The 12,823-nt window shown below is 44.0% G+C and overlaps 1 pseudogene; it reads right to left on the bottom strand.

Moving 5' to 3' along the window:
* Window positions 1-9,719: 9,719 nt before the first annotated feature.
* Window positions 9,720-10,512, bottom strand: LOC110308474 (dynein light chain 1, cytoplasmic pseudogene; annotated as a pseudogene).
* Window positions 10,513-12,823: the final 2,311 nt, after the last annotated feature.

Consider the following 12,823-nt stretch of genomic DNA (forward strand, 5'->3'; position numbering starts at 1 on the left):
GAATAAATTTCCGTGGCAGAGGTCTTGGTTAGCATGTGTTCATCTCTAGTACTGTAGGAAGTAGGTATATGGATAGACAGAAAGACAAACATAAGATAGATAGATAGATAGATAGATAGATAGATAGATAGATAATAGATATTAATTAGTATAGACAAGATTCACATAAAATCAAGAATGCATTTGAAATGAAATGAGAGGGAGGGATTCAAGTTACACTTTTATTTCTATGAACAAAAATGTGATTTTATAGCACCAGGAATAGCTGCACCACAACCCTGTACACATCACAAAACTCTTTCCTCCTGAGATACCTGAAAAGCAAGCTCAGCCACACAACTGGCCTTTCTGGTAAATAGAAAAACCATAGGGGCTGCTTGTTACCCACTAGATCTTGTCATTTCCACAATAGCCAGAGTTTTCCAGTGTTTATTGGATGTTTGGTAAGAAAAGTCCAACCACTCACTCAGTAGTAGCTACCAAGCACCTTTACTGAATTTCTACAAAACCCATCCCCTAGCCTCCTCAGCAGAAAGGCAGCTTGAAGAAGCAGGATTCAGGCAAGTGGTTACCATAATGTACAGAACTGGGCATAGTATTGCAGGCTTGTAATCCCACCGTTCTGCAAGTTGAGATAGGAGGATTACAAGGTTAGCTGAGACTATACAATGAGATCCTATCTCAAAAGCCTCAAACATGGAGGTAAACACAGCTATGAAGAGTTTCCCAGCTTGCGAAAACGAGACCTAGGCATGGATCCTGTCCACATCTGTATCCTCAGCTCGTGAGCCCAAAGGCGAAGCTGTTTCTGCAACGTGCAGTACAATTGTTTTCCAGAGGTACAGTCCCAAGAGCTGTCCAACGGAGCACCAGTTATGGAAATCAAATTTCACTTCGTTACAATGTTGGGATCCTGACCAGGGAAGAGCTGGAGCCGTACCCCTAACACAGAAGAAGGATGAAGCGTCCCTGTGCCTGGTGAGATGAAGCCCCTCCCCCCTCGAGCATGTGTTCCCTCAGCACATGGGATCCACTCACCTGCATTCCCTATTTGCTCTACGACAACAATCCTTGAAGCTCCACTGATTGGATTCCCACCAAGAGGCAGATCTCTTGTCTCTGTGGCAGTTTCTAAACTCAACATAAGCACATCACAAGCAGCCCAGTTTCTAGGGGATGGTAGGGTGGAGAGCACAACAGAGGACTGAATTCTCCTTCAGTGTCGATCTCCCATCGAGGCCTTCCTACAGGAAGACTTAGGAAGTCTGTGGAGAATTGAGTTAAGATTGCTGAAGGCAAGCTTGTCCCAGCCCTTCTTTTTGTTTTGTTTTGTTTGAGACAGGGTTTCTCTGTATAGTCCTGGCTGTCCTGGAACTCACTCTGTAGACCAGGCTGGCCTTGAACTCAGAAATCTGCCTGCCTCTTCCTCCCAAATGCTGGGATTAAAGGCATGTGCCACCACGCCCAGCTTTGTTCCAGCCCTTGAACATGCATCAGCCGTAGGGCAGGGCTGATGGTGGTTTGTAATTCATTCTACCTAATGTGAACTATGGGAACTTTGTAGGTCATTCTACCTAATGTGAACTTCGGTCAACAGTGTGCAGTCAATAATTCACCTGTTCTAAGAATAGGAGGTCCTGAGAACATGCAGAGGAGGCCGATTTAGTAGAGACAACTCAGAGATACCCTAGGCTTTAAAAAGTTCACATGGGATTGATTTCCAATGATTCAGTGGGCTCGGGAACCAGCTGACGGACAAAGCAGGGCTGAATGGATAGAATTAAAGATAATGTAAATTCCACAAGGCAATTGCCAGAATGTCAGACTTTGTGCTGTGAGTTTGTGTATGTCAGAAAACGCGCTTGAGAGAAGCTGCATAGGACAATGCTCACAACCACACCACGGAGTCTCCATTTTAAAACATTGGTGGCAGCAACACCTCACTGTGCATTTCTGAGAGAATTTGATTTTCAGACCCAGGCACAAAGAACAAGACACTTAGTGTTGGCATCAGGACCTCCCAAACCTATAACATCACATAGGCGACAGTGCAACCTGCAGGATACTCCCAGAATCCACTTGGTGCACCTCCTACCTTTACCTGCATTATGTCATTTTCCACATAAATAAGGAGAACGCCTCTCTCTCTCTCTCTCTCTCTCTCTCTCTCTCTCTCTCTCTCTCTCTCTCTCTCCCACCACCTTGTCTCTTCCTCCCAATAAAACCTCTTCCACGTGGAACTGTCTTGGCCTAGTGTGCTGTTGAGATGTGACCCACCATTCTAACACACCACTTAGCTTTTAAATGCTAAGTTGGATCGACTTATTTCCACCTTGGCTCATTATTCTGGATACACTTCTTGTTACACACAACTTATTCTTTCTGCCAAAACTAAGAATAACGGCAGTGGACTCTGTGGAAACAAATCACTCCTCTGGCTTTAGGTTTGGTAGCAACTGTAGTGGCTTCAAGAGGCAGTGGTACAGAGCAATGACAGAGCCCAGACTGTATGCTGGGAGTTTGGTGATATACTCCAGCCAATATTCCTTCCCTTGACCTGAGACTATGCAGATGGCAATTTGTGCACAAAGAATTTAGATTTTTTTTCCTGAGATATGTAGGATGAGCATTTCAAACTGCCTTGTGTGGGATGAGGTGGAGAGCTGGGGAAAGCTCTGCTCTGGGGAAATAGATGACTCTCATTGCTTTACACATGAGATCTCAGCCGTTGTTCTAACCAGGGTAGGGGACTTCTGTGTGCACAATTTGGGCCATTGCACAGTCATCCTTTCCCAAAGGAAACACACACTCAGACCTAGGAGTCCCAGGTGGTGCCAGGTGTGGCTATCTGTCAAGACCAGTTTTCTCTATGGCTTTGGAGGCTTCAGTCTCCCTGTAAGGTGACTATTCTGGCCACGTGACAGTAGAAAGCTAATGAGGCAGTAGACATCAGACTGAAGCTTCCTCCACTGTGCTAACCCTAGTAGCTTCTCCAAAGCTGGAGTCCGTGCATCTGGGATGAGTCTAGACTTAGATCCCAGCTGGATGGCCTCAGCTGTGCCTTCTCCCCTGCTACTCACACACATCTAGGACCACTTTTTTAAACTCCAAAACATAGGGAACTCCATGAGACCAGAGTGCACAAAAACGCTCAGGTGCTCCTCTCCCAGCTCCGTTCCAATTCAAGAGGCCAGGTGGAAAACACCGAGGGCTGTGCTATTTCATCCTCTCAGTTCCTCCAGTGAGTACCACACCTTAGTCGGAATGACTCATTTGAGGATCTTACAGATGCAGGGTCTGGTTGAATTCATAGAAACTAAGTGGGCATTTCCATAAACACCCAGATGGTATCCACAAGGACGGTCCTCCAGACACCCTGCGACTGCCACTGTAATTAACCTCTGGGGGCACGGACCTATGTTCCCCACTGGAACCCAAGAGAAGCATCCACTGCCTGGGCTTGAGGAGATAGGCATGAGAGCACGGTAGATACCCTTTCTCCTAGGGCTGAGAGAGACGAGGCAGCTGAGGACTTACACCTCACCTGCCACAGCAGGCTAGTGCCTCCTTCAAATCTGAGGGAGCTCCTAGACCCTGTTCTTTTGCATAGCTGGGCTGAATTTGGTGGCTGAAATGCATATTCCTTGTGGCACCCAATATGCTTAATGTGCTGAGTAGTCCAAAAGACCCTTTTCTGAATGGATGGACACTACCTTTCGACATTTGTCAACACCCATGACTGCCTTGTACTGAGAGGCATCCCTACTATGGCTGCTTCCAGGTATCTTGTTTAGAGAAGACAGAGACCTCAGGATTCTCCTCTTGGCTCATCCTGAGTTTGGGTCTGCATATGGTCCAGTGTCTCCTGTACAGATCCTTCTTCATGCTGTACTCTGGCTTTAAAGTTGGCGTCAGTCATACCCTGGATCCCTGTCTCTAAATCTGGGGTGCTACTCAGTGGTAGAGCATGTAAAGAGCCCTGGGTTTGGTCCCCAACACTGATAGACAAATGATAAAAGGGGATTCCCAGTTCTAGAACTGTGAGAAATGAATGTTTATTGTTTAATACACCCAGCCTGTGGTACTTTGTTATAACTGTAAGAGCTAGGATACAGCTGAAAGAGAAGCCAAGAATCCGAGTTGGATAGGGAGAGAAAGAGGCGTGGACCTGGGAGTAGCTGGGGGATTGAGGGGCATATATAATAATAAAAATAATAATTCAAAAAATTAAAGCCAATAATCACGGTGGCCAACCCCACCCTCCACTTAAAGTCCATCTTTAAGTGGACTTTATTACTATCTTTTTAAAAGATAGTAATAGAGGCCTCTTTCCAGTAACATCTTACACTGAAGCAAATAATATGACCACATCTGGATCGATGGCTCAGAACCTTCACACTCTCCTGCGAGCTGCATCAGCCTGTGGTGTGGCATTGTAGTGGCTATTCCTGGTTGTCAACTTGACTATATTTGGAATGAACTACAATCCAGAATTGGAAGGGTCACCACAGACCCTAATCTGGAGGTTGGGAGATAGAAGTTTCTGACCTGGATCTTGGTATGGAGATCTTAAAGACAGGGAGATCTCTGAGTTCAAGGTCATCTGGTATTAAAGGAGTGGTGGCACACACCTTTCATCTGGGCTACACCTTCTGCTGGAGACCACATAAGGACATTGGAAGAAGGGAGTCATGCTCTCGCTCTTTCTCCTGCTTGCCGTGTGGGACTGAGCAACTGCTTCTTGGTCATGATGTTTGTGCAGGAATAGAAACCCTGACTAAGACAAGTATCAAGGATGAGCCTGTTCCCTCCCACACAGAGCTGACCTAGATGGGCAGAGGCATGGGTCTGTTGGAAAAATCCACATGGATGAGATGTTGCAAAGCTCAAGGGACTGGCCTGGTATCAAGGAGAAGGAACCCTCTGCATCTCTGAGCCAGGAAGTCTTATTTCTATCTTATCCTGAGCTGATTTCTTTACTCCCTGAACCATATGCTCACTTCTTAGCTGAGCTACCCCATGAGTGGTTGTCAAGAGCTAAGATTCACCACATCTGTTTGACTTTGCTTTTCCCTCAAGCTCAAAATGAGAAATGTCTGTGCACTCCCTTCGCCTGTGACTAGCTCAGTGCGGTTTGCTTTCCTCATCTGGTTCTGAGCTGGTCAATCAAAACAATGACCATCTCAAAATCTGACCTGAAAAAATATGAGATTTCTCAAACTTGTTTCATTAATTCTGCTTCTTTACAAACCAGCAAATGAGATCAACTAACTGATATGTGGCTATGCCCCCTCAATACTGTATTAGTAACATGTTCAAGTGGGAGATTTTTCAAACATCATGAAGTTACGAAGACAAGAGTGGATTACAACAGCCATACCCCAGAATGTCTGAAGTAGACATTTTAAATAGGAACCAAGGGTTTTTCTGTTTAGGATTCTGTCTTTAAAGTAACTATGGCTGCAGCTAAGAATAATTAGTGTCTGAAAATGGGTGCAAGAATGCCCTAAGGAAGCTGGGGAAACCGACTCAGAAATTTCTCTTGGTGCCATCTAGTGGAAGTTAGGCGCCCACCGGTGGGTAGTACCCCACCCTTCTTTGCATGGTGTAGATTGTCAGCAGTAAACATGTTCAGAGGCCACCTAGGGGCTGCAGCTTGGTCCCAAACCTGATGTTGTGACAACTAGGGTATTTTATTCTGCTTTAATAAAGAAAGCTGCAATCCATACTGGTGGTGCGGGCCTATATTAGGCCTGTAATCCCAAAGACTAGGGAAACTGAGGTTCAAAATAAAAGGCTCTATTGCCTTGGATACAGAAAAAAAAAAAAAAAAAAAAAAAAACAAGGCCTCTGAGTGAAACTATTATATTTCAAACTAGCAATTATATTTCAAAAGGCAATGTTAGGGTATTTGCCTAGCAAGTATGGGGCCCTGAAGGAGAAAGAGAGAGAGAGAGACTGGAGAGACAGAGACAGACAGAGGAGAGAGAGAGAATCTGCTCCTGCCCACACAGAGCTGTTACAGCATTCTAAATTCCATGTTATGCACTCTGCCCTTGAGGATGAAAACATGTGTGCCCTTTCCAAGTAACAGTGAGAGGAATGAACCAAAGTTTAGCTAACTTAGACACTGGAAAATTCCAGCAACAAACTGCAACTGAGTATCTGTCTCACTCTCAGTTACAGATGCAGAAGTTTGGAAGCTCCACAAAGAAAAGGTAGTATTGCTTTCTCTTTTGCCTGTAAACATGTATGTAAATTTATGAGGGTTCTATTTGGATAGAAACAATACACGATCATGGAATTTGTTAGCTATTGCTGTGCAGTAGTTTCCCTCAGGGACTCTCTACCATGGCATAGTCTTGTCCCTAAAGTTCCCATTGTGATATATATGCACATCTAATTATCCCGCCTTTGGATATGTCTTCATCATCAGAGACCAGGCAATTCTGAGTGCCAAAGAAAGTAGAGGCTGTGTGAAAACCACGAGGAACCAGTGACCTGCCTTAGCTTCTTCATGTTTGTGGTGGTGGGAACATTCATGCAAGAATCTTCTCAGCCAAACCGACATCATCTGGAATGAGCTGGAATGCACGCATGACACACAAAACCATCCTGAAAATTCCATCAGGGTTCACCCCAACTTGGTTAACAACTGGAGACCCAAAGAACTCCTATGGATCTGTCACACAATGAAATGGAATAATCTAAGTCCATATAGCTAATAAACAAAAGGTTACTCTGTGTTACTCTCATTTTTATTCTACACACCATGTGTCTGGTTTTCACAAGTCAGGTACCAGCAGGCAGTATGTACCTCCAAACTGCTAGACTTCCCCCCAGAGCTTCCCCATCTGCAGTAATGCTTCCGTGAAATCAAACCCAATATTTCACTTGAATAAATATAATTGAACAGATGCACAGGGAGGAAAAAATTGTGATAGCAAAGACACTCACTGGGATGAGATCAGCGGCAGTTTCAAGACTTCTGTTATTCAGCTGGAAAGAAAAAAAAATCAAGACGGAAGGTTGGGAGGATGGAGATGGAGGGCACCTGAGAGAGCAGGGGGGTGGGGGGAGAGAGAAAGTGAACCTGATCAAAACACATTGTATTAAATGCTCAAAGAAGTAATGATTTATTTACAAGAACAAAATTGATACCCAGCACACGCTGCAGGGCTGCCTGAGAAGGACTCAGTCTTTCTTGGGATTTGGAGTTGTATCTGCTATGTCCATGATGCTTATGATTTGGCCAGGAAATTTTCTTTCACCTCTACAGTTGTCCCAGTCAGGACATGATCGCACAACGTGGAAGGTTAGAATTTTCTTCACCCAATGAAATCCCTGAGATTTGTCTGTATGTGAAAGAAAGATTCCTATATGTGTTACAACCCTGAAATGTTCTGGTTGATTCTACCCAGAAACATCCTTAACAGAGATAAAACTGTCACATTTAAAAAGGAGACTCTTGTTTGGGATAAGCCCCAACTTGTAATCAATCACAAGACTGCTTAGTCATGCCACAGAAAGGACTGCGTCATTTCCAGAACTGGCTCTATTATGGAAATCTATGTTTAAAATAGTATTTCAAATAGTAACTGACTAAATGTTTTTGAAGAGTAGTAAGGTATTATTTTAGGAATAAGTGATTATTGCTGATCTTTTCGCTAAGCATGAACATAAGCAACCTATATACTTCGTATAGACACCAGTGCACATTTATATTAAGTAACTTTAAAGATTTGTCAAAGAATTGAGATTCTTAATTCCATTTTTTCCTTCGAAGCAACACACACACACTTGAAGAAGCAAAGCTTGGAAAGCCCTGTGGTTTATCAGTGGTCAGAGTTGGGTTTTGTCAGCTGAGAGGCAAACCAGGGTCTCTGGGAGATGGAGAATTGGAGATAACAAAGTTCCCTACCAGAGCCGGGGAAGAGACACATCATAGACTATCCTCTCCCATAGAAGCTTACTTGTGGTAAAGGTCAGACTTGGTCATTCCAACATCATGCTATCCACAACAAAAAACATCTAAGGCTATCAGCTATAACATTACATAACTAAAGTCCAGGAAACCGTAAGAGTGAGTAAACTTGACCACATTGGATGTTTTTTTTTTTTAATCAAGCGGGAGGAGAAGAAAGCTGATGCTACTCCCCCTTCTCAGATGCCCATTTACCGCATTCCTTCCCTGTTTTATTGAAATGTTCTATTTGTAGCATCAACATTTAGATTTTGATTAAGTGGAAAACTAAGTTTATGAAACAAATGATGTCATATTTTTTTTGAAAAGCCCCAACGTTGAGTGTATATACTTTCTTCATACAGACTACAGTTTCTAAAGCCTGAAAACCAAGCTTCTGATAAAACAGGCTCAGTGGTTAAACACACAGGAGACTAAGTTTGCTTTGTCCAGCCTTTCCAGATTAGCTTGGGTAAATTTGTTAAGACGGCTCCCTGCTGAGCTATGTCCTCTGCTCATTACATCGAGTCTGTTCCCTCTCTTCCTGCTGACACTGACAGACCAGGGAACTAAAATAGATCCTAATTATTTTCCCGTTACCCTTCTCTGTTCAAAGCTTTGCATGGTTGTTTTGACTGTGAGACTTCATTAACACGGAGCTCATTAAAACCACAGAGAATGGATGAATCCACAATAACAAAACTTTGGTTAAGGTAAAGGTATAACGGGCACAAGGTATAAATAGGAATATTAAATATTAAAGATGCCATTCTAGCTCTCAGTACAGAAACAGGGGAAACAATGCCACTCAGACAATACAGTAGGTGACAGTGGCTCCCAGGGTTACAGGGGCTTTCATCCATTGCTGAAATCCTCACGTTAGGATCCCCAATGATGGACTTAGGGAAGACAGTTTTTTTTGCTCCTCTTCCCAGTGTGGCCATATTAAATCTCTCCCTTTCTGCTTTAAAAAGGAAGGAAGGAAGGAAGGAAGGAAGGACAGAGGGGAGGGAAGGAGGGAGGGAGGGAGGGAGGAAGAGGTAAAAAGGAAACACTAGAATATATTTTAAATTGCCAATAATATTTTTAAAGATTTATTTATTTATTTATTTATTTATCGTGTAGTCAGCATTCTTCCTGCATGTATGCCTGCAGGCCAGAAGAGGGCACCAGATCTCACTATAGATGCTCATGAGCCACTCTGAGCCACCATATGGATACTGGGAATTGAACTCCGGACCTCTGGAAGAGTAGCCCGTGCTCTTAAGCTCCGAGCCATCTCTCCAGCCCTGTTAATAATATTTTGAAATGGAGATACCTCAAGTGTCTTGTCATAAGAAGTATCTTGTGGCCTGAACAGACAGTGAAGCTATCTCGGTGGGCATGAGTGATCTCATTAGCATGTGTTATGATAGACTTCAACATACAACACTGGATTTTATAATTGTCCTAAAAGATTTGAAAGACAAATGCATATTTCTTATAGAGAAAACATAGCTCCAAGGCCAACAGTGGTTATTCAAGGTCAAAACTCATAAATAAAAGGAAGGGAAACAAGGCTGGTCTGTTTTCTTGAACTTAATCTCCCGCCGCCACACCCACCTCCCATGTGCAACTGTGTTAGGCTTCTTTTTTTTTTTTTCTTTTCTTTTTTCCATCTCCGCCAGATTTATTTTTAAAGGAATGACCTGAGGGAGAAAAAACTGGGGTACAGAAGTATGGGCTAGAAAATAAATACAAATGTAAGCTGTTTCACTAATTTTATAACCACAAACTTGTACAGAGAATGAGGTCCTCTACAGAACACAACAGGTTCGGACGAGGCATTCCCTTAACAAGTCTGAAGATCCGGACTCTGGTATTTGACATTTAGGATGCAGTCAGTCCACGCTTTTACCCAGATTTGAACAGAAGAATGGCCACCTGATCCAGGTAGAAGTAGACGAAGTGTTTGGTTTCGTATGTCACATAACTACCGAAGTTCCGGCCCACAATGCAGTGCCAGGTGGGGTTGTACTTCTTGTCAAACTCCTTCTTGATATGGGCCGCAATATCCTTCTCTGTGCTGTACTTCTCCAGCGCCTGGATAGCACACCTCACTGAGTCCTGCTGCATCTCTTCCGACATGTCTACAGTTTTTATCACCGCCTTCCTGTCGCACATGGTTACCGCGGAGCAGGGGCCAACCGACCGGCGCTGCGAGTCCGTAGGGAAGGTGCTGGAGGCGCTCAAGCAGCAGCAGCGAACAGCCAGTCCCTGCCGAAGCCGAAGCCGTGGCGCATCTCTTAGCTAAATATTTAACTGTATGCGTTGGTACATTTTCTTTACCCATTCAGGAGCCATTTGGTAGGTGGTTTATTTTGTCACAAAAAGCAAGAAACCGCCTCATTGTGACTGCATTATTACCCGCTGACCCTCTGAGGCGGGGAGCTGTACCCTGGAGACCTGGCTTTTCATGAATCAGAAATTCACATGTATGAGGAAATGCAGTGGAAGCAGCAGACACTGCTGTTGCTTGCGGGAAATATTTTTAAAATGAACCCGCCTACTCTCCAATAGAATCAAAACTTTTTTGTTGTTGTTGTTGTTTTGGGTTTTTTGTTGTTGTTGTTGTTTTTGTTTGTTGTTTTTCGAGACAGGGCTTCTCTGTATATCCTTGGCTGTCCTGGAACTCACTTTGTAGACCAGGCTGGCCTCGAACTCAGAAATCCGGCTGCCTCTGCCTCCCGAGTGCTGGGATTAAAGTCGTGCGCCACCACGCCTGGCCCACTGTGTCTATTTCACGAGAGGGAAAAATGAGCATGTTTCTGTAAGAAACTTCAGAAAGACTGATTTAAACACGCGGGACCTGATGGACCTCTAGTGGCTTCATCATAATTAATTATACCTGTGAGGCTCCTGTTTCCAAATACGGGCACACGCCGGAGCTCTGGGTTCCTATTCCTGAAAGATTCAATTACCCCATAACATTTGCTGTCATACCTTGCCGACATGTTCACAGCTGTGTTCACAGACCTGAAGATGGCACTGTGGATCAGCTGAAAACATTCTCCAACCAGACGCAACAGAAAAATCCGCACACTGCCCACAGCCCTGGCTAACACATGAAATTGTATAAAGATTCAGATCATATTTCAGTTTGAATTGGATGTACCTACCTTACCATTTTTCTTTTCCATTTTACTTATTTGAAGCTTCTGGTGAATTGCAAGTTCCCAGGCACGGTTAAGAGAACAAGATTTCCATATCCACAGATATGCAAGAAAACTTTCCAGGCCTTTGCAAGTGACTCGTGCCTGATACCCCCAACTTTATAACTACTACAAGCTCTTAGTTCTTATCATTTCTCAGCAGTAAATGGAGCCACTGATTAGCAGAAAACAGCGATCTTCCTGGTTGTGGCAGCCCATTCTACTAATCCCAGTATTTGGGAGACAGAGGCAGGTGGATGGATCTCTGTGAGTTCGAGTCCAGCCTGGTCTATAGAGCCAGTTTTAGCACAGCTGGGGCTACAGAAAAAAAACTATGTCAACAGAAACAAAACAGAACAAAAAAACAAACCAAAAACAAAGAGGAGGAGGAGGAGGAAGAGGAAGAAGAGGACAGACAGAAATATCAAATCTCTTCCCCACTCTGGGCCCCTTTTCCTTTCTAACTTTTTCATTTAAAAACAAAGAGTTAATAACTATTTAAGCACTTATTAATGTTTAATATGTTCACTATGGCACAGAATTCCAGGAAAAATATGTACACGTCTTATTAATTACATCTCTCAATGCTATCACCCAATGCTTAATAAAAAGCAACGAGAGGAGGAAGGGTTTATTCTGGCTTGCAGTTCAACAGGATTATTCCACCATGGTGGGGAGACAAGGCAGCAGGCAGGGATGATATGGTGGCAGGAAGTGCCAGGTCAGAGTACACATCACACGAAGTAAGCAGAGCACAGACAGGAAGTAGGGCCAGCCTGTAAATCTCATGCTCATGGCCCACCACCCCTTTTGTGTGTCAACATGATACAAGTTAGAGTCATAAGAGAGAAAGGGCCCTCAGTTGAGGAAATGACTCCATGAAATCCCATGGTAAGGCATTTTCTCAATTAGTGATCAACTGGGGAGGGCTCAGACTATTGTGGGTGGTGCCACCCCTTGGCAGATGATCCTGAGTTCTATAAGAGACCAGGCTGAGTAAACCAGGGGCAGCAAGCCAGTAAGCAGCACCCCTCCAAGGCCTCTGCATCAGCTCCTGCCTCCAGGTTCCAGCCCGGCTTGAGTTCCTGTCCTGACTTCCCCCAATGTTAAACTATGATCTGGAAGTGTAAGCTGAATAAGCTCTTTCCTGCCCAATTTGCTTTTTGATCATGGTGTTTCTTCCCAGCAACAGAACCGCCAACTAAGACACCCACTTTCATCAATAAGGCTCCACTTCTTTTTTTTCTTTTTCTTTTTCTCTTTCTTTCTTTCTTTCTTTCTTTCTAATTTTCATTCCCCCAACTTCCTATTTCCTGAGGTTGCCTGTCTCTATTCTTTCTGCTGGCCATCAGGGCTTCAGTCTTTTTCCCTCACCTAATACCAGATCAGGTTCCCATGCCCACCCCCCCCCTCACACACACACACACACACACACACACACACATGGTCCACTTTCCTTCCCAGGTCCCTCCCTCCCTCCACACCTGTGATTGCTTTCTTCTCTCTTTCAAGTGGGACTGAGGTGTCCTCACTTGGGCACTTCAATTTGTTGAGCCTTTTGAATTATGTGGACTGTATCTTGGGTATTCTGAACATTTTGTTTTGTTTTCTTTTTTCTTTTTTTTTCTTTTTCTTTTTCTTTTTTTTTGGGGGGGGGGCTAATATCCAC

Source organism: Mus caroli, unplaced genomic scaffold, assembly GCF_978045245.1.
Source record: "Mus caroli unplaced genomic scaffold, Mus_caroli_1 scaffold_15, whole genome shotgun sequence".
NCBI lineage: Eukaryota > Metazoa > Chordata > Mammalia > Rodentia > Muridae > Mus > Mus caroli.